This window comes from Daphnia pulex, chromosome 2 (assembly GCF_021134715.1).
Source record: "Daphnia pulex isolate KAP4 chromosome 2, ASM2113471v1".
Lineage (NCBI taxonomy): Eukaryota > Metazoa > Arthropoda > Branchiopoda > Diplostraca > Daphniidae > Daphnia > Daphnia pulex.
Window position 1 is genome coordinate 3,614,289 of NC_060018.1, and position 7,184 is coordinate 3,621,472.

Sequence of the window (7,184 nt, forward strand, 5' to 3'; positions counted from 1 at the left end):
ATCATATTCCTTTCACTTTCGCTTTCGATATGTACTTTTTTTTTGTTTTTAGTCGAAGGGCTTCTTTATATGTGCCGTTGTCTACAAATAAATGTATTCCCTCTTGTCCGCTTTTATCTTTTTTTGCGGTTGGGATTTAGGGGCGGGGTCGATTTTGACAGCTAGTAAAAGAAAAGTGTCGTCTGCTGTTGTTTTGTTTCATAAACGAACCTAGACATCTTCAAGTTTACCTAACACCAACAAGTTTAAGAAGCAAAACGAATACGGAATGACTCGAAATTCCACTGAAGGTGAAATTCAATTTAAAATAATGATTTAATGTATTGGTTTAATATTTTTTAAGTTTTAAATTTAATATGGAAAGCAATCATGTTGATTTGTGAAAACATCTTCATCTTGGAAAACACAATAAGATTTTGTGTTTGCTTTTTGCTTTTATATGGAGAACTAGAGATTATATAAAGTTAAAACCTTGTTAAATTATCTAAGTTGTGAAACCAACATAAATTGTCAGTCAGCAAATCATTCCAGTGGCAGGAATAAGTTTAAGTGGAAAAGTGAATCCCGTAGATATTAGAAATGGTAAACATCAAATTTTAATATTTTCTTGAAGGTTTTCCTGAACTCACTTTGCAAAGTGCAACTAGAACATTTTCCTAGCACCACAGCACTGGCACCTCATGGTAAGCAATATAATTTTCTTGCTTCATTTCGTGATCGAGATCCGGGAACTATTCAGCACGCAGTTTGCCATCTAGTTTACATGGACACCTTTCGCCTTCTTCTTTTTTTTCCTTGGCGTTAATCGTAAAGCTACCAATTTCTTTTAACTGGATGCCCCGGAGGAAGCTGTAGAAAACTCGGTTGCTGAACACTCATCCACACACACGCTCTGTGTATTACACGCTTAGGTATTTTATATATGCGCGATATTTCCCATGCGGTAAGATAATTGCACTCGCACGTTTCAGCTTCTCATTTGGTATTCCAATCTGGACGAATATTTAGGATAACAAGTGGAGGAAGAAAAACAAGTTATTGTTAGCCATTTCGTTCTTATACCCTTGGCTGCTGCTCGCTTTTGTTGTTGCATTTCGGTTGTCTCTATTCCCATCTGATATAGGAAAACTTATTCGACATGTCTTCCTTTATTTCTAGCGTATGCTCGATCGCATATCACTTGTCTCATTTTTGGGTAAAAGACCAAAATGGCGTTTGCTTCTCTGATGGGAGCAGAAACCGGCTAAACGAATAAAAAGAATTGCGTAGGAAAAAAAGAATCAAATGGTCAGCAGGGCAGTCAGCAAATATGACTACACGGATAGTCTCCCATTTTGGCCGAGAAAAAGTCCTCTCCTTCCATATCGGGCGTCCCACCCCAAAAAAAAAGTCCATTCTTTCCCTAGAGCGTCGTGGCGAGCGCGTGCCGGACATGAATTTTCATTTTCTTTTTTAAATCAGCAGAAAATAAATAAAACAAAAATTTCTGCCCGTTGCGTGTGTGTGTGTGTGTTACCCTCCTGACTGAAACTCCCCTTCCATTTTCGGCAAATCGCTAAAGGTAGAGCCAACCCTTTTCTGGCTTTCCTCGCGTTCCCCAAAAATAGAGAGAAAGAATACACACACACGCACGGACACAAAATTCTAATAACAATAATAAAAAATCATAAAAATAATCATAATAATAGAAATTTTTGCAGCATCTCGGCTTTCCGAAAAGTCTTGATTCATGACTCTGCAAAAAGGACCGACACATCCCGCTACAACATCAAACAGACGGACAAACACACACACACGGTGCAACTCTATGGCATTCGAAGCTCGGCCGGGAAAAGGAAAATAAAAATTAAAGAAGCCACAAACAAATCTACCGCTCGCTGGAGGAATAAAAAAGAAGAAAAAAACCTTTTGCAGTTCTAAGGTTTCTATCTGATATATTCGTCTATAGCTCTTTGATCTATTCAAATGAGTTTCTATTGATGTTGTTCACCGCGTGCTGATCCTTATTCCGGCGTGAAAAGAAAAAGAAAGGCCACACAGCAAAGAGAGAACACATAACGAACGGAATGAAAAGGAAATGGCGAAAAGACATCCCTTGGCAATCACCTTCTCGCATCTACCGCCATCGCTTGCCCAAATCGGGGTAGACCGAAACAACCGACAAGCTTCGAGATATGGCTTATATTCACCGTCAACGTAATATAACCAGATTTTTTTTTTCTGGCTATACTCATGTACGTTTACAGCTATAGGCAACTCGATGGTTTACGTTACGACGGTTGCAGTTTCAAGGGCAGCGCGTCCAGTTTTTATATATTTCCCTTTCAAATCTTGTCCAAAAAACATTTGTGACTTGCATTTTCAGTTTCCCCCCTACAGCAGAACTTCTGGTCTTGCACAAAGAAAATAATATCCACGACTATGCAACGCAACCACACATGTTTTTGTGTACACATCATAATCTTAAGGGAGAGAGTAGCTTAACTTTTGGCTGGTTCGACAATAACGAATCTTGTTTATCCTATATGAACTGATGGCGGCTGGACGCATTCTCTCCCGGACCTCTCTCTCTCCCTACTGTGTATAAACTCTCGTTGCTGTGTTATGATACGGAGGGAGGATCGGCTCTCTCCCCCCTCCAAAATCCTCGACAGAATGTGTAACATTTTGATGAAAGAAACACGAGAGTCGGTTGGCAACTTGTAAGGCTACACGGCCCCTCTCTGCCTGTACAGTTGTCCGATAGCTTACACACGTAAACAGAGCGGAGAACTATACACAAGAAGAAGAAGAAGAAGACAGATGGTGGCAGATGCACATCTCGGCTGTGTGGAATAAACCGTGTGGAACTCAACGCCCGAATGAATGAACTTTAGTCTCTATCACACACACCATGAATAATGAGGCTTTTTATTTTAGAAGATATGGCGTTATGATACAGCGCGATCATTGATGATGATAATTCAAGACACGGCATCATCATCATCATCGAATATCTATCTAATGGCGTGAAGAGGAGAGTCTCTTTTTTTGGGTTGTTGTTGTTTTTAATATGACCACCAGTCATAGTCACTGCTGTGTATGGTGGGGGGGAGAGATAGTTCCGTGTCCGGGCCCATTTCTTTATTGTGTATGACCTACCGATTCTTTTTGGAATAGATTGATGGATCTCTTCATTCCTTCTCTTCCATTCTCAATTTCCAAAAAGGGTGTAGGATAGATTCTATTTTTTGGGTTTTCCTTATGAAACAACGCGGTGGAGATTGCTGCATATTAAATCATTTTTTACCTTTCTCTTTTCATTTAGATTCTCGTAGCCGGATCAACCCCGCCCATGGTAACAAAAACAACTGTGAATCATTATTAGTCTGGGAGCTGGGCGACAAAAAAATGACAATTTATTAGCAAAAGGTTTGAGGTTAAAATGTGGTTAGGGGGGGTATGACACACACGAAAAGCCACGTCTGTCGACTGGCGGCCGGGGCGTTCAAGCGTGACGCGATCCCGAAATCGGCGGGAACAGTAAAAAAATCACTTTTGTTTAGAAAATCTGAACTATATCTTAAAAAATAGAGGAATATCAACTTTATTTAATTTCCGACAGACAGACGTCATAATCTGGGGCCTTGGGGCCATCAGACGTCGGTGTGTAAGAAATTTCACAAAATTTCAGTCAATTGAAAAAATGGCAACGCTGCATCTTAAGCGCAAAATTTAAAATAGAGAGATTTGGGGAGGATCTGTGAGTTTTTAACTAAGTAAATGCGAACACAAAATGCAGTAAACTGTTTTTTTAAATAAAATTATGCATTTATTTTATTTAACCGATAATTTTTTGATTATTTGGTTAGTGTTATTGGCAGCTAAATTTTTGGCGGTTCAAATTTCTTCCATATGTAACCCGCTTTTGCTCTGCTCCTATTTCGTGAAAGTATACCGAAAGTCACGGGAAACCCTTGACTAACAGACGTTATGGTTTTTCCCCTGTATTAGCATGGGTTGTTCCCCGCTTATGTGTATGCGCTCTGATGATATCGGAAACAAACGCTAATCGGAGCTATCGACCAATACTCGTTATTCTTCTTCTTCCTTTTTGACGATATCTTTTAAGTATATTACTTATTGATGCTATACATATAGGCCTTCTTGTGTTTATTTTCCCCGTTCTGTTGAAGAGAGACGGGACCTTCTCTGGTTGTCCCGCGGCCAACCACTTGCCCATCCGCAACGAATAAATCAGGCGCTTCACGCTATTGCAGCTGGAGTTGGCGTCGACCAATTTGTCCCGATCGACGACGACGGCCAACGATATGTTGGTTTTTCTTATTCTCGCTATATAGACGCAACAGAGAGTCTTATATATATATTATATTATAGCACCGGCGCACCGCAGGGCTTAAAATAGACAACTTTCTAATAATATATCTAAACTTCTTACGTCTTAATGACTCACTCCCTTTATTTCGAGAGAGATTCGTCGTTCCGCCCGGAGTTTTATTTCTTTTCTTTTTTCTTTCCCGTTAGAAAACATAAGACGGCATCAGGACTAAATACCTATTAACCTATATTGAATCGAAAATGTCCAAGAGATTCTTTTTCTTTTGATTTTTTTATTTGGATGCATCAATCCAATCGCCAAACGTTTTCTATTTTTTTATTCTTTCGAGATTTTGCATGTGTGACTTCTTATATCTTTTTCCCGCGGCCGATTGTGTCCATCACTACACTACGTATAGCAGCAGTCGTCTGTGCGTGAAAGAAGGGCCTGCCACAAGGTCGTGATTGCAATCACGACCGTATGCATGCATACGGAGCTAACCCCCTATGAATTTTCGGAGTCAAAGTTGTGGTCCTGGCAGGCTGCGCTGTGTGCCACCAATCGCCACCCAAAAAAATAAAAATTAATAAATTTCTATAGTCGGGCAAAAATGCTCCGAGGGCTCGTGACCAACCAAAAACACACAGGACCGGGCCAGCAACAGCGTGTGAGCCCTTAAAAAATAAAGGCTGGTCACACAACCAGCACATCTCTAAATAATAGTTGTAAATATGCCTAGCTCAATATCTCTAAGACGTGACAGACTCGTTTTTTCTCCGGAATCGAACATTGGACCGGACCCTCGATGGATCGCGTTATCAAATTTCTTATTTTTCTTCTATAGGACATCACGTCAAGCTTGACGGCAGTCAATCTGCCCTATTTTACTTATTTATTCATGAATCTTTCTCGCCAGTTTATTTTTTTACTAAACCAAATGATAACAGAAAAGGCTGATGCGCTCGTGACGGTGGGACCAGCGCATCAACAGGTTGTTGCGAAATAGTGGCACATCCATCTATCTCCGGACTATAATATTATAGTCCTGTGGTGCTATATAATATATATATAAGACTCTCTCTGTTGCGTCTATATAGCGAGAATAAGAAAAACAAACGGTTGACATCGTTGGCCGTCGTCGTCGATCGGGACAAATTGGTCGACGCCAACTCCAGCTGCAATAGCGTGAAGCGCCTGATTTATTCGTTGCGGATGGGCAAGTGGTTGGCCGCGGGACAACCAGAGAAGGTCCCGTCTCTCTTCAACAGAACGGGGAAAATAAACACAAGAAGGCCTATATGTATAGCATCAATAAGTAATATACTTAAAAGATATCGTCAAAAAGGAAGAAGAAGAATAACGAGTATTGGTCGATAGCTCCGATTAGCGTTTGTTTCCGATATCATCAGAGCGCATACACATAAGCGGGGAACAACCCATGCTAATACAGGGGAAAAACCATAACGTCTGTTAGTCAAGGGTTTCCCGTGACTTTCGGTATACTTTCACGAAATAGGAGCAGAGCAAAAGCGGGTTACATATGGAAGAAATTTGAACCGCCAAAAATTTAGCTGCCAATAACACTAACCAAATAATCAAAAAATTATCGGTTAAATAAAATAAATGCATAATTTTATTTAAAAAAACAGTTTACTGCATTTTGTGTTCGCATTTACTTAGTTAAAAACTCACAGATCCTCCCCAAATCTCTCTATTTTAAATTTTGCGCTTAAGATGCAGCGTTGCCATTTTTTCAATTGACTGAAATTTTGTGAAATTTCTTACACACCGACGTCTGATGGCCCCAAGGCCCCAGATTATGACGTCTGTCTGTCGGAAATTAAATAAAGTTGATATTCCTCTATTTTTTAAGATATAGTTCAGATTTTCTAAACAAAAGTGATTTTTTTACTGTTCCCGCCGATTTCGGGATCGCGTCACGCTTGAACGCCCCGGCCGCCAGTCGACAGACGTGGCTTTTCGTGTGTGTCATACCCCCCCTAACCACATTTTAACCTCAAACCTTTTGCTAATAAATTGTCATTTTTTTGTCGCCCAGCTCCCAGACTATATTGATTATATTCCACTTTTTTGTTTTGTATTATTCCGCCAAGCCGGTTTATTGTTTGCTGTTCTTTTTGTAATGAAACTGAAAAAAACAATGGAATGGAAAAATTTTGTGATCAATCGATTCTTTTTCTGCTTCTTTCCCGATGGCCTCAGACCTACGCGCCTATGCATGCAATGGCGCCATCTCTCTCGCTCATTCGCTGTCGTTTCCCTCCGCAACGATGGACGCCTCTATCTTATCCGTGAAGAAGGTTCACTCACGCGTGGGAATCTCGACACGTCGTTGAAAGAAAAAAAAATCATCATCTTGACGCTAATGACGTTAGCCGATGATATACAAGGCGCTAAGATAGACGAGTGGCGTGTCTGCTCTGACATCAGCAACAGCATTCCTCTTTTTACACTCATCCAACAGCAGTCAGCAGACACAAATTGAATATAAAGAGCACGCATCCATAGAGGCATACACTGTTTACACATATGTAACGAGCTAACTGCCCGTGTATAATAGGCTATATGATTTAACCGGACAGCTCAAACACCCAGGCCGAGAAATCTAGATCAAATGAGCTGTCCTATAAGTTTCCCCGACTATTTTGAAAAGGTTTGAATTCTTATTTTCTTTTGGAAATGACTAGGACAAAAATGTAGAAAGACCGATTCATCTAGGCAATACTATGTTGCGTATCACGTTGGAACGGGAAAAATTTCACGATCTGGTTTGTTATCGCCATCAGGTCATCGAGGAAATGACACACTGTTGTGCACTGGCACAAAAAGGTGGGAATGATACGGC

General features: G+C 40.4%; 1 long non-coding RNA gene across 1 annotated transcript; it reads left to right on the forward strand.

The window, feature by feature from the left end:
• Positions 1-134: 134 nt before the first annotated feature.
• On the forward strand, positions 135-3,174 carry LOC124188445. The gene is made up of 3 exons (XR_006872359.1): positions 135-290; positions 614-683; positions 1,701-3,174. It is a non-coding gene; the product is annotated as an uncharacterized LOC124188445 (long non-coding RNA).
• Positions 3,175-7,184: the final 4,010 nt, after the last annotated feature.